A 26262-nucleotide genomic window follows, 5' to 3' on the forward strand; every position below is an offset into this window, starting at 1 on the left:
TAATAATTCCTACTTCACAGGGTCATTGTAAAGCCTAAATGAAATAACGAATTCAGTGCAAACTGCACAATGCTTGGCAAAAAAGAGAGTCTTCAGGAATTGTTAACCATAATTATTGGATGGTCAGCAAATAGAAGCAGGCAGACGACTCTTGTATTTCTTGCCTCCCCAGCTATGTCTAGCTATTGAAAGAAATGCTTAGAATTGAAGCACTGTAAGGGTTTTTTAAAAATTCTTCTGGTTTTATTGAGATAAAATTGATGTGTAACATTATGTAAGTTTAAGGTATACAATGTAATGACTTGATACATGCATATATTGTGACATAGCTACCAAAATGTTAGTTAACATATCCTTTACCTTGCATAATTACCATTTTGTTGCTATAGTGGGAACATTAAAGCTCTACTCTTATAACAACTTTCAAGTGTATAATATAGTATTGTTAACTATAGTCATCATGATATAAAGGATTTTTAAGAACTAGTGCTTGCTACTCAAAGTATGGTCCGTAGACCAGCAACACTGCTTGGGAGTTTACTAGAAATGCAGAAATTTAGCATCACCAGGATTTCAGACCTACTGGAATCAGAAGCTGCATTTTAACAAGGACCCCTGGTGATTTCTGTAATTGATTGAAGCTTATAAAGCACCACCCTAATGACATAAACAGGATTTTTTGGAAGAAAGAGGGGAGGGGAGGGGAGAGGAAAGGAGGAAGGAAGAAAGGGAGAGAAAGAAAGAAACAAAGAACGAAAGAAAGAAAGGAAGAAAGAAAAGGAAAAGAAAAGAATGGGGGAAAGGAAGGAAGGAGGAAAGGAAGGAAGGGAGGAAGGAAGGAAAGGAAGAAAGAAGAAGGAAAGAAAGAAGGAAAGAAAAGAAAGAGAAGCCACATACTGTTGAGCATTTTGAGATTGCTGATTGGTCCTAATATATCAGAATAAAATACCAGAGTAAAAGGCTAGCATAAGGATGAGATGTAGCACAAGCACAGTCATGACTATAGTGTATTTATCATAAGATTTGGTTAAGGTTTATATAATACATTGATACCTAAAGAGGATATGGTATGCTAGAAAAAAATTTTTTGGAGTCCACTTTCTTTAATATACAAAAAATACAGAACAAAAAGTTAAATATTTTCATATCTGGTTACACCACTGTCTAGTTTTTTATATTAACTTTACTATTCAAACAGTGGATAGTAGATGGCATTTTAGGGATTGGGAAAAAGATGAAACAAAACAAAAACCCAAAACACTTCTTCTACCATGTTTATTCTATACTGTGTACAGCTGTGCTCACAGAGCAACTTTCTCCATCATTCAGAAATTCAGTTGTATATGAAAATGAACCTGCCCCAAAGCCAAGGGAGACTAGAAATGATGGGTCTTTATCCCAGGGCATCATCATACAGTTCAAACAATGGTGCAGCTACCAGCTGCAGTTTTAGGGACCACATATAAGGTTTCTTCTTGAAGCTGAACCAAAAACAAATTCTTATGCTCCTTAGGTTGTGTAATATGTGCAGAAAGGTCTGGATATTGATAAGATTCAAAATTTGGTTTCTGCCAGTTACCAATGCAGTCATCAATGACCTACAGGGCTTGGTATCTCGGCCATTAAGCATTTTAGTCTTTCAACCTCTTCTCCTGGGTTAAGTTTAACACTTCATTTGGTAATTTGAAGAAAGTTGTTCCTAGCTGTAGCAGTAATGCATGGGCCAGCCAATACTCACGCATAATCAGAACCCCTTCTACGACCCTCCTCTTTCTAAGTTTATCAAATTCCTTGCCCATGCAATGAAACCTAGCTACAACAAAGCTATCCTTCTCATAGAGGTACTCTTTTATACCAAAAGTATAATTAGTAAGAGGGTCCAGGTGGATGGGGCACCCCAGGGGAAGGGGCTTGGTTGGCTAGATGTACTTGTTGCCAAACTGGTTGACACCCCACCCCTTTTTGCCCGCTCCTCTCCTTTGTAGCCAGCAGTCTGCAATTAGGTATCACCATGAACATGCTGGTAATCTCAAGCTGGTGGTGAGCTGAAAGGGAGAGGCCCAGAAACTTTCCCTGTGCTGGCAGTGGTATTCTGCATTCTGCTCAGCAGTGCCACCACCATTAACCCTAGAGCATCAATAATCTTTGATTATAGTAGATGCTCATTAAATATTTATTGATTTATTGATGGACCTTTGCCTGACCCAGTAACAGTGTCAAAATATTGAATTAAATAGCTACTAAGTTGGCATGAGCAATACATTTTTTTTCTGCTGATCTGAAAATATTTTTTTTCTGATAATCTTTCCTTTTTTTTTCAGAGACACAGTGAAATCTCTATACTGTGGTATATGCTATTTACTGCCTTTGGCATTTAATGACATTTGTTTGTATTAAAGAATATTATGTGGTGTGTATGGCAAATTCTTAGAAGGTGGAAAAATTACATTTTTGGTAGTTCCTTTAACATCTACATAATACAATTGAGTTCAAATATTTGTAAAAATGAATGAATATACATCTAAAAGAAAATAATTTTACATTGGAGTGGCTTATGATAGCAACTCCTATTTATAGAAATAAAGATTTCAGTTTATTGAAATCTTTACTAGATGAGTGAATTAGGTTTACTAGCACAGTGTTAGGTACTATGCTAAGTGTATTACCTATGAGGTCTCGTAATTCTCTTAATGACATTATGAAGTAGCTGCCTTCATTCTTACTTTACAGATGGTAATACTGGAGCTCAGACAAGTCAGATGACTTTCTCAGGGTCACACCATTAGACATGTCAGAAGTGAGTTCACAGACATCTGACAACTATGCTATTCCTCTTGTCACATAAGAAGCAAGTGGGATTCTAAGTTTGCATTCTTTATATTTCCTATGTTGAGAATTCATAGGAAAGACACTACTAGCATTAGACCCTAGCTGAAAAGATCAAAGAAAACTAGAACTCTCCTGGGAGATCCTTTGAAGAAATTTTATTTTCTTCAGTTTTTTTTAAATTTGGGTTACATATGACCAGTCCCTATGGGCTTTGGGTATCTTTACAAAACCTTTGAAGCCAACACACAGCTTACCAAATGACATTGTGTTAACATTATAACGAAGTGGTCATATTTTACATTAGCAAGGGAGATCAGGTCAAAGCTTAGGCTTTGAACTCTACTTTTTCTAAAATCCTTTCCTGACTCTCTGCCTGCTTTTATTTCTACTTTCTCTCTAGCACGTTCTGGTATTAATTACGTATTTGACACAGACATATGGTAGCCTCATGTGACTAGTTACATGGAGAACCCAGATGTCAGCTTTGGTCTCCTTTCTTAAAATCTAGGTTGGCCTGTATTCCTGTTCCCTGCCTTTCTCAAGATTTTCAGCCTTTTGAAGGCAGGTTCTATCATCAAGGTCAGTATCTGGCTCCAGCTTCTTGCCTTCTCTGAATTCCAGATTTACCATCTTTTGTGTTTTCTCTTTGTTTGTTTCCACTGTGGCCTCTATCTAAGCATGGGTCTTATTCCATTTTTCTCATTTACACAAAAATACCAGTTTTTTGTTTGCTTTTGTTTTTTGCATTTTGCAGACTTTACTGAAAGTCTGAGGAGAGAAATGGAGTCTATATCCTGGCAAAGCAAAATCTTATAATCAAATATTACAGTGTCTCTCATTAAAAGTCCTTCTCCCACTTCTGTAAATTGCTGGACGATTCTTTTTTTCCTTCTCCTTCATTCTCTACCCCCATCCCAACAAAATCCAGTATCTTCCCTCATTTTCTTATGCAAAAAAATTCAGCTCTTGTCTGTTCCTGTTTCTAAATTCAGGTCTTGGCCCTTCTTTGCAAAGCTAGACACTCTCTGTAGAACTTCTTAATTATCAAATTCTTTTGGAAGAATCAAGGACTTATACTTTCAGTTACTTATTTTTTAGTTACTTATTAATACAAATATAAATTTTCACTCCCCATCTACAGGCAAATTTCCTTAGGCATAAAGACAGAATCCTGCATCTTTGCTACTCCTATAGGAAATTTAAAAGTTGGTTCATTCATACTTGTCTGGCTGAATAGATAAATAAGAAAGAAAAATAGGTATGGACACGAAGTGGGGAAGGAAATAGAGAAACAAGATGGTCTCTTCACTTAACCTGTTGCTTGGGTGAGCCCAGAAATACCGTACAGTTGGAGGCCCTATCCATTGGTCCTTTGTGTTTGGGTGAGGGTTGATAGACAGTAGCTAAATTCCTTTTCTGTCTCAAAATACTTCTTGCTGTCTACCTTTCTTATTGGATTCCTACCTTTCCAGGTTAGTTTCTGTCATCTTTCCTGCTAACTGCATTGCCCTTTAGATATGCATTTCTCTTCTTTTTTAAAATAATAAAAAATAATAACAATTATTGTAATTGGGCTCCAAGCAATTTTTAGAACAACTGTTGCTTTTCATAGGTTTGTTTTGTTTTGGTTTGGTTATGAGCAGGACAAAGGGCATTTATGTTCTAGCTGAAAGGGTAGGATAGATATTGGTCACTCTTTTGAAGACTCTAGACAGAAAAATGTTTATTAAAAGCAAAATATGACCTAGAAGTTATGTGAGATTTTTGCTCTCTTTTTAACTTTTTAACACGCAAAATTATGCACACTTTTTCTCTTTTCTGATCACTAGAGGAGACTTGTCTTTTGTTCTCTCATGAAATAATCTTCTCAAAGCTTCCTTTACTCATGAACTTTGCTTTCAGACAACAAATGTATTCAGATTTGCAACTTTGGATAGTCCTCAGTATATGAAAAGTGTACATGGTCTTCTGTGCTATTTCGTTTATTGTGACATTGCAGGTCCTATCTGGGTGTACTGTTCACAAAGAGAAATATTGGGATCATGGGAAGTTGTTTCACAGGTCAGCCAAGCCATAGCATAGTAGTGCTTATGAACTACTCTACTGATGCCTTATTATGAGCTACTGACATAGAATAAAAGGAGAGATTCTTTTAATAAAGATGAAATGCATGGTTCATTGAAGGAACCAGAAATGTCACCTGCTACTTCAAAATTGAACCATTTGTTTGAACATTTGTGTTGCTTTATTTGCTGCTTATCAAAAGATTTATATAGGTCTTGCAAAGTCCTTATTGAATTTGGGAGTGTAACCATAGAAAAATAAAGTAAAAACAAACAAGAGTACAGTAAAATTTAAGAGGCAAATTCATATACAGAAGTCTTTGTAATTTCACAAGGAATGATCAAGCAGGCCACGTAGTTGGTGGGGGAGCCAAGTAAACCTGGACTAAGAGACAAAGAAGAGCTGATTGCACAGAACCCCAAGTTGTAAAGCTGATATTCAAGCTTTACAATCTTTAGGTACTATTCTCTGGTTTCCTCCAAGTGGTTTCTTAATGCCTAATCAGGAAGCTTTGGTCTTAAGTATTTCTTGTATGCATTCAAGAGGCTATTGGTAAAATAATTGCACTTTCCCTCCTATTTTTCCTAGAAACAAAAGAAATGGACTTATATTCATATGAGTGAATTAGGTTTACTAGATGCTACACTTCTTAAGATAAGGATTTGGGCTTTATTTATTTTTTAAAATTCCCCTCACACTTAGCCCAGTGATGGGCACCAGATAGATAATAATATATATTTTGTGTTTGTTTTCATTTGTTGTTGTTAAACATAAAGAGAACTGACTGACAGTTTGATTAACACGAACGGAGAGCTACCGAAAAGTAGGCAGATTCTCATTAGTCTGTGATTGTTTAGGTAGGTGCTATATGAAGTCTGTGGAAACAGCCAAATGACCATTCAAACTCTTTTCGCATCTAAAGAATCTGCTAGTCAATCTAAATACTTATGATATACTGTGTAATAGGAGGAAACAATCATAAAATGACCCTTTTCCAATTGCTTCAGAGACAAGCAAATTAACACTTTGTCACAGACCCATTTATTTTAATTGTTCTCTCCTAGGTAATATCAAAAAGTCAACATGGGTAGAGGAAACAGAAAAACAAAACAAAACAAAACAATTTGTTCCTCATTAAATGTTGGAAAAGTCCAAGATAAACCTATTTAAAATTGATCTGATAAGCCCTGAGAACTGTGATGCACTGATGTGTTTTCCTCCGCTAATGGTCTTCAGCTAATATTTATCCATTGCTTTGAGTAACCATTAATCTCTTGTGTTGAGAAACTCCACAAATGCAATTTCTAGGACATTTAACCTTTCCACGTTTGCTGTCTCTTGAGTTTGGGTGACTCGGTTGTGGTGTATACTCAATTTCATTTAGTTTTCTTGGGTCCCAATTGCCAAGATAATAGCACCAACTCCATTTAAAATTAGTCTTTCTTCTTCCACAACACAGTGATATGTTCCCGAGGTATAATGAAGTTAAATTCATTTTGCCTTCCCATACTTACATTCTTATCCATTACTACCTTCTCTTCCCTGCAATGCATTCCCTGCTATTTTTCTCTTCTATAATTTGACATCAGGAACGGCCACACAGGAAACAGCTGAGCAGTGTAAATGCCTTTCTAATGATCTCAAAGCTTCACCACAAGCTTAATAATATTAATGTCCTTGGTTCAATCTTCGGTGGTTTTATTTTTATTCTTTTTTTTTTTTTTGTAGTTTGTTGCTGCTGAAAAATTCTCATAAGTTTAAATATGCAGTGAACTTAAGTTCACTTTTTAACCTAAGGATGTCAGATCCACCTTTTCTCTCCTCCCTCTTCACTTTTCTGTTTCTAGTTACCCCAGTCTGGGCCTGACAAGTAAAGCTTTTGAAAAAATGACCACGGTTCTGAACAAAGCCTGTTGTTGCAGGTAATTGTTGAAATATCAAGGGTATTGCGTCCTCCATTACTTAAGCTCTCATTTGTGGTTTTCATGGTTTTGAGGAATGTTTATGGCTGACAGTCCTTTCTTTACAGCTCTATCCTTCAAGCTCCGGCTGATACTGCTGAGAATGACCGCTTGAGTGACTGATAAAATGTCAAGATGCCATTATTTCCAAGAGAGTGTTTGGGAGCAATAAGATCTGTTTCAATTTATCTCATACACCTGAATTTAAGTCTTCAGATTTAACTTCATTGGCTGCTACAACCAAATTGTCTCCGGGTTTTTGAGAGAGGAGCCATCATGGAATGCAAAGAGGGTTATAATGATGGTCACGCCATGACATTTGTGTTGTATTTCACTGTGCACATTGGTGCAATATTTTGGACTTAATTAATACTCTCCAGGAACCCCAGTTTATGGATGGCAATAACCATATTTTAGACCATGTGAAATACTGCAACAAAAATTCAATTCATAAGGCAGATGGCAAAGCCTAGTTTGAAGAACAACAAAACAGGAAGATTTACAGTGAGTTTCAGAACTCTTCAACTGGAATCCAGCCACTGCCAAAGCTCTGTTATTTCACTGGAGGGTAACAATCTGTGAGGGTCATTAGTGTCCTCATAAAAACTGAGATTAAAAAGTAGTCAAATGAAATGAATAAATAGTTGAGGCTTTTTCTGTGAAACAGAAGTGGAGTTGTTTAAAAAGCAAGGTTTCCGAATGTTTAGAAAAATCATTCTGTAGTCATTTGTTTTCAACCTGGAATGTACTAAAGTAGTAATTTTTAATGAAATGACAAGGATCTTGTTACATTCTCAAGCGTGCAGTATACAAGAAAACATTTCATAAGCAGGTGTATTTTCTCCCTGTCTCTTTCAGTGCTAAGAACTCATTGTGGAAACAGTTATGATGGAGAAGAAGGGCTAATGAACAGAATGCTAGTAACACCACTGCCCAGTTACCTTGGTGTTTTTGATTTTGGCACTGCCGCAAGCGCCATATAAAATAAAGAATGGTTCATATAGGTTTTAATCAGATGAAGCACAAAGTTCATAAATAGTTTAGATGCCCCTTAAAGGTTTCTGAGACTAGCTAGGGAAGGCTACTGAGGTGGAGATTCGACAACCCACAGACCCAGGAAGCAACCTGCCTCTGCCTAAGTGCTAAAGAAAATGGTACGTTGAAATGAATTTTTAAAAATTAAAGTGAGAGCCATGCAACATCATAGGATTTTAATTGTTTCAGAATAGACTTCCATCAGTGCTTGTGTGTGTGTGTGCATGCATGTGTGTGTGCCCATGCATGTATGGAACTTGTAGCAGTTATTCACATTAATATTTCTTCTATTCTAAAAATCACAACTCTGTTTAGTTACTATAAACCTTATTGAGTGGGGAGGGAAGAGTGGGATAGAGCAATGATTTACATTTCCATTTTCTAAGACCAGAGATCTTGGAAGGATCTGAAAAGTAGAGACATTAAGTATATGTAAGATAGCTAGAAATTTCTTACAACCATGATTTGTATCACGTCAACTCTAGTGTGGACCATCCTACTTCTAACCATTGCCCCTGGCCAATTGGCCAAGACAATACAAGTACCTTATGGAGAGTTAGAAATTCAGATGTTACTCTTATAAATCTGCTGTTTGAGTATATGTACTCTAGACCAGAGCTCCCCCTTGATGTGTACCTTAGCAACCTGAAGTACTGTGAATGGGTTATAGATGTGCTGAGATAATGATCCCGTAGCCTTCTTGGTGGCCAAGCAGGCCTGAGGTGTCCCCAGATGGTTGCCTTTAGCTATGATTGGCCTTTACAGATAATCCTATTGTTGCATAAAAATGTGTCCACTTTCTCTGTTGTCATCATATGTACATAGTTGCGAAGAACTGCTCCAGACCTCAATTTCCTATGAAATGAGGGAGATTGGACAAATTGATTCTCATGGTCCATTCTATCGCTGTAATTCTGTGAGCATATATCAGCCTATGTTAAAATACCCAGCACACCCTGTTCCTTTAGCCATAGTTCCTTCAGCCACAGAGGCCCATAAAAATTGAATTAAAAAACATGGAAAAATGTAGTAGAGTATATTTCATGTACTGGAAATCTACTACCTGATTTTTATTGGACTCTGTGCACAAGAGGCAATCCTTGTTTTTGTGGTAGCAAAGGAGCCCATGGAACTATAACATGATCTATTATTTAAAAATATTGTTATATTAAAAGACCTATGACATACCTCTGTGATCTATCCAGTCTTCTGCCTCTTCTATCTTATTTGTTGGTTTTGGCCATCCCCAGTGGTTAGCTAGATGAGCTCCCACTCTATGCAGAGAAGAACTTGCAAGGGGAAAAATAATTATTGGCTTATTTCGTTAGTCACCATGAGTGAGTATGTGAGGAAAAGGAGGAAGACAATGGAACTGGCTGACTCCTACATGTTCTATAGCAGTCCCTTTATAAGAAATCAAAATTAATTATTTGCTGAAAATGATGCAATGATTTTCTTCTAGATTCAGGGTACTGGAGAAAATCATCTTTGTCTTCATTTTACTTTTAGTTACATTTCAGAATTCTACATGAGGTTTGCAATCATCTTCTGACATCTTCAAGATCCTATGTATTCCCTTGGAGAGACATCGTTCTTTATAGATCTCATAGACAAAGACCAAGTAAAATAACATCATTTCACTCTACAAAACTTCATGTTAGCACACAATTACTTCTGAAGTCTGCCTTGGCTGATTAGAATAAAGTTGGTAATTCAATCCTTTATATATAGCTCCAATATGTTTTAATTACTCTGTGTTCCTTAATATATCTTTTTCTAAGGTAAAGGACATAATGCTTATGAAACAGCTTAGACAAAAGACTTTATTATCATTTAGTTAACTAGACTATAAGTACAAGAAAATACTATATTAACTTATTCAATATTTTTTCCTCATTTTGCCATCATGCCTATTTCCCTTAAATGCTATTTTATAATTATTTAATGTGTCTTTGTTTATAAATATAGTAAGGGCAAGGGCAAGCTCAAGACTCCTACAAACTGCCTGGTCAAGTATTTATAACTATGTTCTGTTTCCTTACCATATGCAATGAAAAGGAGAAGCAAGTGTGTTCACTGCCCATCTAACCCACAATGGTACATTTGAGAAAACAAGGTCAACATTTATAAAACAATCTTAGAAAAATATGAGAAATAATTGATAAAGTTCTAAAGTACCCTAAACGTTTGGCATCATGGAAGCTTGAGAAGACATGATTACTTGCAGATAGCTGTGAGTTTGGGGGATCAGGGGAGACCTCTCTGAAGTTGGTGCTAAGCTGGTCTTCAGCAGAGGAATAGGATTCATATTTACAGAAGGGGAAAGCGTGCATGAGTAAATACTTTTCTTAAAAATACCATTACATGGGATGCCTGGGTGGCTCAGTCAGTGGAGCACCCGACTCTTGATTTTGGCTCAGGTCATGATCCCAGGGTCATGGGATCAAGCATGGAGTCATACTCCGTGCTGAGCAGGGAGCCTGCTTAAGATTTTCTCCCCAGACCCTCTACCTCTGCCCCTCTCCCCTGCTAATGCTCTCTCTCTCAAATAAAAAAAAAAAATACCATGACACATTGTTGCTACCCAAATTTCCGCTCTTTATATCAGAACAATGTCTTTACAACTTGCTACACATTCATAACTTTTTTTTGAAAAGAATATTAATAACAGTAGTATGGTATACATGAATATACTACGCCACCAGAATGTGAATTAAGCATCAGTTAAAGTCAGCAAATACTTTCAAGCACTCCCTATATATAAGGGTCAGCACTACATGTTATGAAAAATATAAAGATATAAATATAAAAATGGAGTACTTGATCACTTTATTAAAGAGAAAATAATCTAGGAGGTTGGAAATATCATTTTAATGTAATGGAGAAAGTGAGGAATCAGTTAACTTGAATTTAATGTCAACATTTCCCGATTTGTTGTTAGAACATAGGGGAAACCTCTTACCCTTCCGAGGTTTTAGTTTTCCTTCTTACAAGTGCAGGAGTTGGATTAGACTAATTCTCTTTCCCATGATCATGGCCACTGCCCTTGGGCAATTTCTTGCCATCTCTAGGATGTACTATTACCACAGATTCTTAATTGAACTCTGTTTCCAGACTTGCTCTCCTCTTGTCTTACCCTCCATATATATGCCAAGAAAATAAATTATAGCTCTGATCTGACCCTGGCATTCACCTTGCCACTCTTAAGGCTCTCTTTAGGGTCTTTGTGGGGGCAAAATCCCAGTTCTTTACCATGGTACAGGAGGCTGTCTGTAATCTGTCTCTAATATATATGCCCTTTTTCTTCAGTCTTCTAGCCACTCTAAAATTTCTGGTTTGCATCTAGGTAATACCGAAGCACTGGTAGCTTCCCAGAAGTACCATATTGCCTCTCACGACTGGGAAGTTTGTTTGTGTATGTGGTCCTTTTTATAGGGAACATCCTTCCTTTTCTCTTCAAGCTGAGCTCATGTATTTTCTAACTCCTTGCCTTCCTGCCATCCGTTCTCAGTGTTTCTATGAAGCTCCACAATCACCGAGCCTCCATTTGTCTATATCTGTCACCCCTTCAGTCATTAATTTCTTTTAAGTTGGGCACTGCATTGCATTCACTTTTTCTTGGAACATAGGAGGCACTCAATAAATACTCTGGAATGAATGAAGAGTGTGTATTCTATATCCTATGATAGTGGAAACTCATAGAATACAGATATGGAAAAATTATTATGAGCCTAGAATGGAAAGAGAAGTTAGTGTTAGGTAGAGGGAGTGAATTAGCCAACTTTTGATGAGTGGGATTTTTATTTATTTTTCATTATTTTATTTTATTTTTATTAAAAACATTTTTTTTAACATTTATTCATTTTTGAGAGACAGAATATGAGTGGGGGAAGAGGCAGGAAGCAAGGGAGACACATAATCTGAAGCAGGCTCCAGGCTCTGAGCTGTCAGCACAGAGCCTGACATAGCACTTGAACCAGGAACTGTGAGATCATGACCTGAGCCGAAGTCAGATGCTGAACCGACTGAGTCACCCAGGCACCCCATGAGTGAAATTTTTAAAAGGCAAAAATAAGGAGGAATAAAATTCCAAGCAGTTGGTGGTGTGCTTGGGTGGCTCAGTTGGTTGAGCATCCAACTCTTGATTTTGGCTCAGGTCATCATCCCAGGGGCGGTGTATTTAGCTTCACATCGGTCCCATGCTCAGTGTGGAGCTTGCTTGGGACTCTCTCTGTCTGTCTGTCTGTCTGTCTGTCTCTCTGTCTCTCTCTGTCTCTCCCTGCTCTTGCTCTCTCTCTCTTAAAAAAAAAAAAGAATTTCAAGCATTTGGAACAGATATGAGAGAAAGGATATTTAGGGAGTTTGACTTATTCTGAAGCATTCCCAAACTTAGTGGTTTAAAAAACAACTTCTTGTTTTCTGTCGTGGTTCTGTGGGGTAACCAGGCTCTCCTAAGGAGTTTTTGTTAGGGTATCTAAAGCAGTTCTCTTCAGAGAATAGCTGGGACCAGATCATCTGAAGGCTCAACTGAACTGGAAGTCCAAATGGCTGGCATTTGTGTCTCAGTACCCTCCAAGAGCCTATCTATCAGAGTAGCATAGACTTCTTACAGAAACTGCAAGAGGCAGGAGTTGGAACTTGACGGCTCAGTTAAGGATTATGACAAGAAGAATCACGACATCACTTTGACCTATTCTATCAATCAAAACTTTCAAAGGGTTCATCCAGATTCAAGGGGGGTGGAGAATAGACTCCACCTTTCAGGGGCAAGAAGAATACATTCTGCAGAAAAACACATGAGACAGGAGACATTGCTGCAGCCCTCTTGGAAAATACACTCTACCACAGGGTTTTTTCCCCTGAGAATAGTAAGGGGTGTGTGTAGGTTACAGAGAGGGGAATATGGGCTCTTACACAGTAAGGAAAGTTAGCTTGAGTCCAGAGAGCTTTGAGTGCACAATCTCATTAAAGTTTTAATAAAAGGTGTGCCGTTCTATCAGTAGGTAGTTCATGGGGTTTTTCATTCTGTTGGAGTAGTTGCTCTCTTTCAACCCTCCGGAAACTTTTTGTTTTAATATGGCTTTGTTCTACATTGACCTATTTTGCTGAAATTGTATACCTTATGATAGGATATCAAGATGTCTCTTTATTTCTTATTTTTAACACAGTCATTCATCTTGAGACAAAATGGAAGCTGAGCAAACTTATCAAAGAGGAATATCTTCTGTATATTTGATAGATTTTGGTGAAATTTAGTACACATGTAGGGGTTGTAGAAATAACAGATTGCATTGGGGGATGGCTACAGTTCACTGAACTGCTAGGGTAGCTGCCTTTGAATACTTTCCAAAAAATCGCTTGCAGTAATTGATGCCCTGGGAGAAGCTAATGTATTGGCAGAGGGAATAGAAATTTAAGAAAACTATGTAGTGATTTGGTCGATGACATAGCCAGACTATATAAATTTAGACACAACTGCCATTTTAGTGAAAATAGGTTTTTGGGTTTTTTCTCCCCCCCCTCCCCCGCCAAAGTTTCTAAATAATTATATCTCTACTTCAGGGTGCTTAGATAGGTACAGCTTCTGGGTCCAAGAAATCTTAGGAAGATTTTCAAAAAGCCAGAGCACTCTAAGTAACAGCCCATCTGTCCCCTAATTTTAGAGTATTTTTTTAAAAAGAAAGATCTCTTTAATTTTTATTGCCCACCTCTAAAATATAATGCAAATGACTCAGCAGGCTACCCTGGTAGATGATAAACAAATGTTACTTGCTAATTTCCTGTTCTATTGCCTAACTTATCTACACAAGTAATGGCAGTACCACAGAAAATGCTATCACTGTGTTGAACTTTAGTGTCATGTCAATGAGCACACTGAGAGGCTTTCTAGGAAATAGTCTTATGAAAACCATTAATGCTTTCATAATGTGAATGTGTTTTTTAAAAAAGATGTTCGCTGCATGACAGGGTTTTTCTGTGAGGACTCTGTTCTTAGTACCAGAAGAATCAATTTCTTCTGTGAACCTGGCTTGGGTTTTATCTTCCAAACATTAAGTGATGTAACTGCTAGCTTCCCCCCCCCCCTTTTTTTTATTGTAGTTCTCTTGGAAACTTGGAGACAAATTTGTGTTCCATTTCCAGTATGTGCTCTGTATTATACTATGTACACTTTTGAATTCTACTTTAAATCCTTTAGGGACAACCAGGTACAAAACAAATAATCAATCACATAGTGAATTTATCTCAAGTTGATTGATCCAGGATTCATTTGCTGTAACAGTTGATTAACCCTACATATGGACATCAACCTCACAGAGTTCTGGGAAATTAAGAAGTTGCAATCCCTTTCTTTGATTCATGCAAGTTAATTCATCTTTCAAGTGAAGTAAAATAGAAATGTTTGGCTAGACTTCACCCTAAATAATGTGTGGTGATGGTGATGGTTTAGGAAACAGCCAATAGTTTAAAAAATTGTTTGGGGATGTACTTAGAGTTTCTGGCTTCTCCACATGGGGACTTTACTTCCAAATTGACTTTGGTTGGCAAATATTATAGAAAGCTTAATTATAACAGGGGCTCTGAATTACTTTTCTGTTCATTGACAGAATGTCTACACCAGCCCTACATTTTTTATGGATTGTCTCACATATCTCTCCTGTTGAGGCTGTCAGAGAAATCTGTGAGATGCGAGGCCAAGAATGGTGTCCTCTGCTAAATATGTGCAAAGGGAAGGGGGTGAGTTTTGATGGCACATATATTTATTTTTTGCTCCATTGGCTGATATAAATGAGGAAAAAGTCTAGATTAAAGAGAATAGGCCCTCTTAATAAAATACTGAAACTTGGATACCAAAACACAGTACTCTTTCCAGAGTGTTCACGTCTTTATTTGTAAAATGTATAAAGTATTCCCGTTGTTTAGCCTATGGTTTTATGCACATTGTAAAAGCAACAAATAACAATTTATGATGGAAATAAACCACGTTTGTGGTTCACTACCACCCAAACTGTGATGACACTGACTCTCAATCTCTTTGACTTTGGATTCAGAACACAGTGACAAATGCTACCCAGCTGTCTGTCAGAAATAAATTTCTGGATTAAATCAACAGAGCTTCAACTCAATCCGGACAAAATTGTGGCAATGTTGACAGTATAAGGGCATGACTCTGAGGAACTCATCTGAAATGAATCCTATCAGAGACTCATGCAGTAACATTTCAGAGAACCAAGAAAGTGCAAGTGAGTTTGGGTTCGTTTTCTGGATAAGCAAGTGAAGACACTCCCTCCCCACTTCAAACCTGTGTTCCATAATAGGGAACATGTATTGTTCTTTGTGGCAATCCTTTGTGTGCAGGACATGAGTAGAACTTTGAATCAATTAATTACTCAAACAATGACTAAGCTGTAAGTGCCTATCAGTGCATAATAATTATCTCAGTGACAGATGCAAATATGCAGAAGACACTATTCTTCCCTTTGACGAGCTTAACATCTACTTGGGAAGATGGTCTATGGGCATAAAATAGAAGCAAATTAAAATGGTTTGGGGAGGAAGTTTCACAGAAGTTTAAAAACAGGAGAGGAAAAACCTGATAAGGCAAATTTATGCCTCACAGAAGAGAAAGTGGATTTTTCACACCCTTGCCCTCTCTCCTTTGGTTCACCGGTGGTGAGTGACTATTTACCTCTGAACTTCTTGTGAAATAAGCAATAAATAGTACCCTTAAAATCTGAGTCACTTTTAGTTGGGTATTCTGTTATTTGCAGATGAAAGTGTCCTGCCATGAAAACCAGCTATTCTGGATTTAAACTCATGAAAGTTCTGATGTATTCTGGCTTGTGTAAAATCATCTAAAACATTCCCTTGGGATGTTGCCATTTTTCAAATACTTTGTTCTTTGACCCAGTTAGAGCATATATTTACTAATTCATAAAATACACTTTTATTGAATTATCTTCCATGAGATAGGCCCCATGCTGGGCACTAGAAATTTAAAGATTAATGAGATGTCCTTCCATTTACAGAGCTTACAAGCTACTGGGTGGCTGGGTGGAGAGGTGAGGGGGGTGGTGAGAGGAGACACAGAAACAACTAATTTTAATGAATTGCCCTAAGTTCTGATATAATTATAAGGTGCTTTGTGGAATGAAAGAGAGAGAAGTGGAATGGAAGGAAAATAGTGGGAACGACTTCCTAAGAGAAAGTTTCTCCAGGATATTTTAGGAAGTCTTTTTAATGATGGGAGTTGTAGACACCATGGCAGGATGGAGCCATCATTTGACAGCCATCCTTTTCTCTGAGACCAGAGAAATTATGAGCTATGAGCTACAAGGATCTGGTCCCATCTCTGCCATTCACTTACTCTGTAACTGTGGTAGTCACTCCTGTTCTTGAGCTCTTCTTCCCTCCCTTCTAAAGGGAAGGTCATTAAGCCATCATTTGGGTACATGTGTGAGGCTAGCCTGAAGAAAAGGAGGGATGCCTATAAGGGTGTTCCTAGTGACAGAAAGAGGGCAACTGGGTGTGGAGTATGAGCAGTAGGCTCAGGAAAATTGCAAGGAGAAGAAATAAGCCAACTAAAACAATAATGAGAAAGGCCAACAGAGTTTGCCATGTGCCAGGCCTAAACCCTTTACTTCTATTAACAAATTTTGTCTTCACAATAATCTTTTATGATACACTGTTCATATCCTCGTATGAATGAGACCCAGGGATATTAAATATCTTACCCCAAGTCACACATTAATTATTATAACCTAAGCAAATGGGCTGCATTGTAACCTAAGTGCTTGTAACACTTTTCTGCATTATGAACTCTGGTTGATTTATACCATGAAGGAAATGAGACTGTGAATGAAACAAAAGATAAATTCCAATTGCAAAATTAAGGATGGCAGAGGGAAAAAGACACTGTTGTGATGTTCTTGAGCATCTAGCCTCATTTGTAATCTCTAAGCAATCTGAAGATCAAGGTAAAGTAACTACATAGAACTGAAACATGTTTAGGCTAATGAAAATAATTTGACTATGAGAATAAAGTAATGAATCATTTCAGATTTCATTCTACTATACCTTCTAAGGGTAGGGGTGGAATGAAGGAAATAGTCTAGGTGAAGAAAGATGGTAAACTGAATTAATGTATTTGCAGTGGAGATAGAGAGAAGTGAATGGGTTTGGGTTACAGAGGAAGGAAAAGCACAGGATTTGGTGATTGAAGTGGGAGGAGGGTAAAAGGAAAAAGAGGAGAAAAGTGGGGATGACTACCAGGTTTCTGCCTCAGGTAAGTGGATAGATGATCTTATCTTTTACGGAGATAAATTATGAATACGGAAGAGGTGCATATTTGGGCAAGTGGAATAATGAGTTCATTTTTTTGACATGTTGAATTTGAAGTGCCTCTAGGATGTTCAAATGGAAGTGTTCACTATATGATTCTGGAGCTCAGGAGAAGGATATGGCTGGACTGTGAAAATCGTCAGCACACAGGAACTTCTGGAGTCATAGGAATAGATGAATTCTCCCAGGAAGACAAAGTAAAATGAGAAGGGAAATGAAAACACAACCCAAATATTTAAAGTGCAGTAAAAGAATGTAAGTCGTTGAAGAAATGGCTAGAGAGCTAAAACAAAAAAACAAAGAATGGGGTTTCCAAAGAAGCCAAGGAGAGTGGGCACAAGGGTTTCAGTAGAATGGAAACAATGTTCGCCACTGCAGAGAGGCCAGGTACTGTATCTACTGACCTTTGGAAGAATAGATTTACTGGAGCAGTGGGGTAAGGAGGGGCTGGAAGGGGAGAGGAAGTGAAGACAATGGTTGTGGGCAACACTTTAAAGTACTGACTGGCGAAGTAAGAGAGAGGGAGATGTCTGGATGGAACAGACTTTAGGCATATTTAATGTTGACTAGAAGGAGCCAGTAGCAAGGGAACTTTTAAAGACAGACAACACAGGGGGAGTATTCTGAATAATGAGAAAACAGTTGTGAAATAAACAACATCGACAAGTAAAAAAAAACAAGTTATTTTTATATATGCCTCTGTATCCAGACACCAACAGGGACTTCTGTCTAGAACTGCTTTCCTGGGTACCCCCCAAGGACTTGTAGGAATGGTGTATCAGTATGCTTAGGAAACATAGTTTCTCTCTCTGAAGAAGATCAGAGAGCCAATATGCTCCCCAATATATTTATGGTCTTCACTGTGGGAGTGAAGGGGGTTGGGAGAAACCTACAAAGATGAGCACAGGTAAGAAATAAATCAATATGAGCAAAGGTGGTTTATTAGCAATTATGACTAAAACAATAAGCACTATCAGATTTAATGAGTCTGGTCAGGCAAACCTTGGGTCTGTGAAGTAAATTGTAGTTTTTTTGGCAACAAGAAGATAGCCCAGTGGGCTGTGTATGTAAAGATGGCTTGGGGCGGAAAACAAACAAAAAGAAGAAAAACAACAACAACCCAGCCCACTGGCCCTGGGATGGAACACTAATTCCTGAGTGGCTATAGTATCTATTTTTAAGAGAAGAATGCTAACTACTCCTTTTCTCTCATTTGTTCATTCAAGCCAGCATTTAATTTGGCCCCTGTCTGTATGCCAAGCACTGTATTGGGTTCTGAAGGACTCAAAAATTAATAAAACCCCATTCTTATTTTCATGGGGTCACAGTTTCCTGGGATAAGTTAGACATAAAAATAGTCCTTGTGGAATGTGGTAATTGCTATCTGTAAAAAAAAAAAAAAAAAAAAAAAAAGTATGTAGAAGGAACCATGGGTGCCTAATCCTTCCTCGGCTAAAGGAAAACTTCAGATGAGAGTCAAAAGATCTCCCCTTATTTTGAAACTACAGAAATAAATGAGTCTATTTCAGCCATCCTTTTTCATAAAGGCATTTTTTCCATACTTAAAATACTTACATATCTTTTATCTCGATGAGAAGCTCCTTACCCCATTTATACTTGCTAAGCATGTTGGCATGAATGTATTTAAAGTTTATTTATTCTGACAGAGAAAGAGAGAGCAGGGGAAGGGGCAGAGAGAGAGGGAGACAGAATCCCAAGCAGGCTCTGCACTGTCAGCACAGAGCCTGATGTGGGGCCTGAACCCATAAACTGTGAGATCATGACCTGAGCTGAAACGAAGAGTCAGACTCTTAACCAACTGAGCCACCCAGGTGCCCTGGCATGAATGTATTTATAAAAGGATCACAGAATTCCATTGCTGGATGAGACTTGAGCAATCATTCTAACCACCATACTGTCAATTGAAGAGTCCACCATTATTCAAGCTGTTATCCATATAAATCACTCATTACCACTCTAAAATGGTTATTCTCACTTATTGTGTAGTGTTTTTTACTTATACACATCTGCATTTGTATAGTTACTGAAGTAAAAATACAATATCTTTCTACTACTATTTAGCATTAAATTAGATTTTTTTTCCATCTTATTACAGTTTATGTACTTTTGATTTGAATGGCTGCATGATAGCTTGTTGTCTCAATCTACCTTAAGATACTAGATAATTCCTGTAATTTTGGGCATGCACAACCACTCCACTTTATAGACAAAGAAACTGAGGCCAGTTAAGGTAACTTCCTGCTTTGGGTCTCTGCCAATACATTCTTTATGCCATGTTATCACTTTTATATGGAAGATGAGAGTTTCAGCTGATTCAAAATTATTGGCAAAAAGTCCTGTGAGCTTGGTTTCCTTAATGCTGGTGTATCATTTGGTATTTGTAAAATATCAAATCATAATGAAAAGCAGGTGCCTGCTGAAAATTGAGGAGACTGGTCAACAGACAAGGGAATATGGGTCACTTTTTCCTCTGATCTGACAGGAACTGCTTTTGCCATGTTGGACAGATTCCGAAGAGATCCTGTATTCTCATCCATGCATGTTAATGGACAACATGAGTTTGCTTCATGCCTCAGGTATTTAAAGCAGTAGCAGGTTTCTAAAGAGCTGGGATAAATATGGGTAAGACTAACATAGGTGGAAGCTAGAAGAATAGGTCACCCATTGGAAGTTGTTTTAGGAGGGCATGTGTTGGAGAAAGAGAACACTACCATGGGGGAAAGGAGGGTCCTGGAAACTTAGATATGGAGCTATTTAAGGGAGGTAGGAGAGGCCCATCAGACCTCTCAAATACTAGAGTGTTGGTCCCGCGGAAGGGACATTAGAGACCGTTTTAATTCATCAAATACCTAATTAGATAACGGGTTGAACTAAAACTCAAATGTCATAATGTCAAATTGAACGCGTTGTCCATCAGAGGATGAATAATACCGGTGACGAGTTTTTTCCTCCTTCAATTATTAAGCATTTTCACATACAATTTCAACTTCCTTTTTAAAAACTCTAGTCACTTTAAAATACGTGTTTTAAAGTACAGTCCAGTTAAATAGACTAGCAGTATCTTCATTCAGTAACACCTGTCTACACCCTACTTCTAAAAATGCTGATCTAATTGGGTCAGGGTTGAAGGAACATAACAGATAAAAGTTAGAAGCAGGAGGAAAAGGAGTGGTAAATGTGTTCCCCTTCTAGCATCCCAAAGGATGTGTGCAATTAAAATGACAGAATCATAGAATTTTAGTTTTATAATTACTGTCAGAAAGCATGTTATTTACCATTTTTATTTTATAGATTGAAAAACTGAATCTTAGTTTGTTCAGGTTTTTCAAGAGCTTATTAATGGCAACATAAGTTCATGCTTTCTTTTTGACTTTAATCTAGTGCTTTCTGTCAACTAATGAAATAATTATTGTTACTATTGTTGCCACGAAGTAGGATGAATATCACTGTGTACAAAAGAAGTAGGAAACATGTTACTATCCTTAAGACTTTTACCAATTTGGATTGCATAGACAGAAATACAGTATAGACTCAAGAACTTGATCCTGCATTCATCGGTGAATATGAGAGAAGCTCATAGAAGGTTGATTTGGAAGAAGTGGACCTTGAGGAGGTGGGACCTGATCTAGCCCCTAAAGGATTCAATTTGAACTGGCAGGTGGTAGTTGAGGGAGAGTGTGCATTTCAGGCGATATTAGCATGCCACAGGAAGACCCAGTGACTGCAAAGACATTCATTGCATTCTTTATAATAGTTTTAATATTCTCATTTTAATCCATGTGAATAACTTTGGGCAAGTTACTTAGTCACTCTTGTCCTCTTTTTCTTTAGCAGCAAGGAGGGAATAACAAAGCAGGGCTGCATTACAGGGAAACCAGGAGGCATCGTGAATACGAAGCATTATAAAGAGTTTTATTCACATAAAGGGGAAGGAGAATATGCTCCACAAAATTCTACAGCCAGAATTTCAAAGCATCATTGTTGCCTAATGACGGTTTTAGCTTTGCCCTCAGTGAATATATAGTTGGAGTTTTGCAACTGAAAAATATCTTTGTTATGTTTTGCCGGGATCAAAGCACACATAAAGCCTGATCAAATGGAAAAAAAGGCACAAGATACAGGCGAGCGCCTCAGCATGACAAAGAGCGGCCCTCAGGTTTTTGCTAATGCCCTACCCGGTTCAAATGTTCTGAAACCTTTGTAAGCAGAGACTGAAAATCCAACAAAATTACCATATATGTATCTTATCCAAAACAGTTGCTCATGCCTTACTGGAGATCAGAGTTACCACAGATAGAAAGACCTGAGCCATTCTCTCCAACAGGGTGTGAGTCCAGGCTGCCAGGGAAGAAATATTTGTTTGAAAAAAAGTGAAACTGGAAAAACTGAGAAGATTTTAAGAGAGGGTGAAGATGAGTTAAAGTAAGAATGAGTCAGTGTAAGGAAATCCAGATTTTTCAATCTTAGGTATACAATGGACTCCTTAAGAAAAGGATGCTTTATAAACAGAAAGAAGTATCTTATGAGTAATTTATCAATTGTTTGCCTATAAATGAGAGTTGTAATGAGAACCAAAGAAAGTTTTCTTAGAATGAGTGAGATTGGTGTTTTAACACTGGATAGAGGAGGGACAGCCTGTTCTCCTAGGCCGTAGTTTCTAAGGGCACCCATACACACTGAAGTTACCTTTTGTCATGATTCCAGACAGAAGTGAAAGCAGAAGCTGTTACCCTTCATTCTGTCCATTCCTACCAAACCTGGAGAATCATATTGTGATGCACACTTCTAGCATTATTGGCATCTTATCTTCTTCTTTTTTTTTTTTTTACTAATTTTTTTTTTAACGTTTATTTATTTTTGGGACAGAGAGAGACAGAGCATGAACAGGGGAGGGGCAGAGAGAGAGGGAGACACAGAATCGGAAACAGGCTCCAGGCTCTGAGCCATCAGCCCAGAGCCCGACGCGGGGCTCGAACTCACGGACCGTGAGATCGTGACCTGACTGAAGTCGGACGCTTAACCGACTGCACCACCCAGGCACCCCTTATCTTCTTCTTTAAAGAACTAATTAATGTCTGGTTCTTATCTTTGACTTCCTGAACTTTCTCTTGTTTTTTTTTTTTTTCAACAATTCACTTAAGATCTTCTAGGGTCATCATATATTTTTTTCCTGCTTAAAGGACAATTCTTTGGGGTCTTGAAGTCCTTTTGCTACACATATGGGCTATATACAATAGGACAGATGGAAAAGTAGGAAATTCAGTTCAGAAAGGATAAGTGGTTCTTGAGCTCAAAACAAAAAAATGAAACAAAACCCACCTAATTTGATTGTCTATTTTTTTTCCTCACTGGAATGACTATTTTTGTAACAGGATTCAACTGTATTGTAAACTTCTAAGGCAAATTTTTTTATGCTTTCATTTTATTTCTTATCCCCACCTCAATATTTAGGATAAAGTCTTATCCTTAGAAAATGCTCAATAAATATAAATTAATTGAATGATTATTTGCTTATCAAATTGATGGGTTAGTCAATATGCCATTGACATTGCTTGACTTCTGAGAACATTTGGGGGTTTTCAATGGAGACACAGGGAGGCCTTCAGCGGCCATGCCATATTTATCTTCATCTCCCTCATACGGGTTAACCTCATGCTCTGCTCAGTGATTCCTGTAGGTAGATGCTCCATTTCTGTTTATTGAATAAAAAATAGTTTCTATTGTAGAGCAATAGCTCCTCAATTAAGTTTTGTTATGAGAACTTGTACCACCAGATTAAATTTAAAAACAACACCAAATTGTTGCTATATGACCTGGCCTTTCAGAACTGAGAATCTAATATAATAATAAAAGGTTATTTCCTTCAGGGTGTATTATCTCTCTAGCCAGATGCTCATTGTTACATGCATGACAAGCTCCTTAGAGCTAAAACGTTCTCCCTTATGTGGATGGAGCAAAAAAATGAAAACCACTTACCTGGTCAACATTATTTCATAGGGTGCTGAGGAATAAATCAGGCTTGGCATGACCTTCATTGAAATTTCAGATTTATTTACAGAGGTTTGTGCTGATCGCTTTATCTACTGGAGGCTCGGTTTCCCCTTGGTGACTCATAAGTAATGTGGTCCACGCAAACCCGTGTAAATAGAGCTAATATTTCAAGGGAGGTCATGCTATATACTCTTCCCCTGAGAATAGATGATGGCTGACTGCTGGGCTGATGCGAAATTTATCTTCATGAAGGAGGAGAGGGAGTGTGTGGTCTAGAGGGCAGTATCCAGGGTTTGTGAACCCAAAGAGGGGCTGAGATACACTGGGTCCAAGTGTTTGTGTTGTGTGTTTCCACTTATGGGCAAAGATTAACAAAGGAAAACAAAATAACTCACTCAAGTCAAGGCTTCAGTAGTCTACAAAGTCATCATTGATTTTTCTCACTTTATTTATATTCATTTTTTGCCTCTGAACCACTAAATCCAGTGGTCTCCAAAGAAGAGTTTGGACTCACCAGTGAATAGATCTGTAGCCTGGTTGCCTCTATCATTTCCATTTCTTTTCCTTTATTCTACTTTCAGTCTCTCACCATGTCTCTTTTTCCCTGCCTTCTAATGTTTTCCGCTGGGATTTGTTGCACATAGTAGCTTCTATTCCCTAATTCTACATAGACCTCTACAATCAACAGCCTCCTAATTTACCATCCAGAGACTTCTCCATACATATGGAGAGATATCCACCCAGCTACTTGCAAGTATGAGGTGAATGTAAGGCTTTTGGAAAATGAAGACAAGCTTCTCTCCATAAAATGTGTAAAATACAAAATCCTGTGCTCTAAGATTTCTTACATCTGCTTTGTAACATATGATTGTATTAAACCTTATAAATGTTATTAAGATGTCTAGTAGTAAGTCAGATAATTGTATAAGAGATAATCAAGAAACACACATTAAGGGTACTCTATGACCTTAGTGTGAGATAAGGATCTTATCCTCATGTAGGTTACAATGTGTTTGGGTAAACAAGACTAACACTCTGGGGCGGGGGCGGGGGGATACTGAAAAAACACAAGTCTGTATAGAATTTTCTGTGTGGTATGGGTTTAAGCGACATTCTATATACGTATGTGGTCATGCCACTCTTCTTAAAATCATCCTGAGGGATAAAATCCACACCCCTTTACAGTTCTTGGATCCATAAGAGCTTTGCAACCTGGCCCCAGTTCATCCAACCATGTCTCCATGCCAAGAAACTGTGTTCCAGCTTCACTAAACACATCTAAACTACTATTATATTTATTCAGGGATGAAAAAGCTGACGATAAATAACTTGTATAAGATCATAAGGCATATTAGTTATAGTCACTTGACATGTAAGGTCCTTTCCAAATGTATTACCTTATTACCTTTATCTTCTTTCAGCTTGGGATGTCTTCCACTACTGTGTCTGACTGGCAAATATCAGTGTCTCAAATCGTCCCAGAGCTGAATGAGTTATTTCTTGTTCGGAGCTCATATAGCACTTGCTTCTACTTCGCTGCATTTTAAGTCATCTCTTTAACACTCTCCCCCACAAGACCATGAGCTTTTTGAGGGCAAATGCTGTGTTTTATTCACTGTGGATTCCCCAGTGCCTAGCACCAGAATGTTTTATGGGTGTTTTAAAGGTGAGTAAATTCTCAGAAAGTGGCAGCATGATCTGCTAAATGAGTAGAGAATGCAGCCACCTCATGAGATCTAAGAGCTACTAAATAGAACCTTCACATTAAAATATCCCCCCTCATCCTGCCTCTGTCACAAGAGAATCCACACATACCTCTTGGGGCTGAGGTTGCTATGGTCCTGATCCCGTGACCCGGGGCAAATTACTTACCCTTGTGTTTATTGTAGTATCTTGTATTGTCTTTATCTGCATCATTTTCAGCAATAGCAGCAACAAGGCACATGTCTATAGGGTCTTATGCCAGGTATTGTGGGTACAGACAGTCATAAAACCTGTCTTTGCCTTGGAGAATCTAATATAATAGTAGAAAATAGAAACAAATGTTATATAATAGCACAGACCTTTCCGTGTAATACACCCATCTCAGAACACTTTAAAAATGAGGAGTGCTATGGATAAAAGGTGCTATATCCACTTTTTGGAGATTTTTCATGTGCAGTAACAGGATAGAAGCTTTTTGAAGTTTTGTGATAGAAATATCTATTTAATATTTTTAATATCTTTGTACTCTTTTTTATTGAGATATAATTACATATAGCAACATATACACTTTTTAGATACAGAGTTCAAGTTTTGACCAGTGGATACTCTCCTGCAACCGAAACCCTAACGATCTAGAATATTTCTGTTATGCCCAGAATTCGTGATCCCCAAAGACCACCAGGGAGCCGAGTCTGAGGCAAAAGCAAAGAGCCTTTATTCAAGCTAGCTCGAGCTCAATCCCCTACCTGCACCAACGCAGCGGTGAGATACTGGAGAGAGAGAGAGAGAGCGAGTTTCAAAAGCACAAAGGTTTTATAGGGATCATGGCCTTAGCCGATTGGCTGGGGAAGGGTCGTGGACTCAGCCGATTGGCTGCCAAAATGTGGTCCCAGATCAGCAATTATCAGCATCACCTGGAACTTGTTAAAAATGCAAATGTTGGGCCTGGTGGTCACAGACCTACTGAATCAGAAACTCCTGGGGTGGGGCTCAGCAATCTGTGTTTGAACAAGTCTTCCAAGAGATTCTGATGCACCTGAAGTTTAAGAACCACTGTGTCTGAGGATCTCTAACATGTTTGGCCTCAGTATATACAGAACGTTTCTCACTGGTCACCTATTAACCATTGGCTGTCAGCCTTGCTGTGCTATATAAATACCTAGCACCAAACACCATCCCCAGAGACTCTGATTAATTGGTTCGGGGAGGGGTAAAATGCTCCCAGGTCATTCTAAGCCTGGACAGGGTTGAGGGCTCCTGCCTCTGGCCCCTACCTGAGAGAAGCCCTCCCTCTTCTACTCACACTTTCCACGCCTCT

At 38.1% G+C, this 26262-nt stretch overlaps 1 pseudogene; it reads right to left on the reverse strand.

The window, feature by feature from the left end:
- Positions 1-1333: 1333 nt before the first annotated feature.
- On the reverse strand, positions 1334-25185 carry LOC124517521 (cleavage and polyadenylation specificity factor subunit 5-like; annotated as a pseudogene).
- Between the last annotated feature and the right edge of the window lie 1077 nt (positions 25186-26262).

Source organism: Lynx rufus, unplaced genomic scaffold (assembly GCF_022079265.1).
Source record: "Lynx rufus isolate CCGP_SWC_20201006 ecotype Redwood Valley unplaced genomic scaffold, mLynRuf1.p SCAF_22, whole genome shotgun sequence".
NCBI lineage: Eukaryota > Metazoa > Chordata > Mammalia > Carnivora > Felidae > Lynx > Lynx rufus.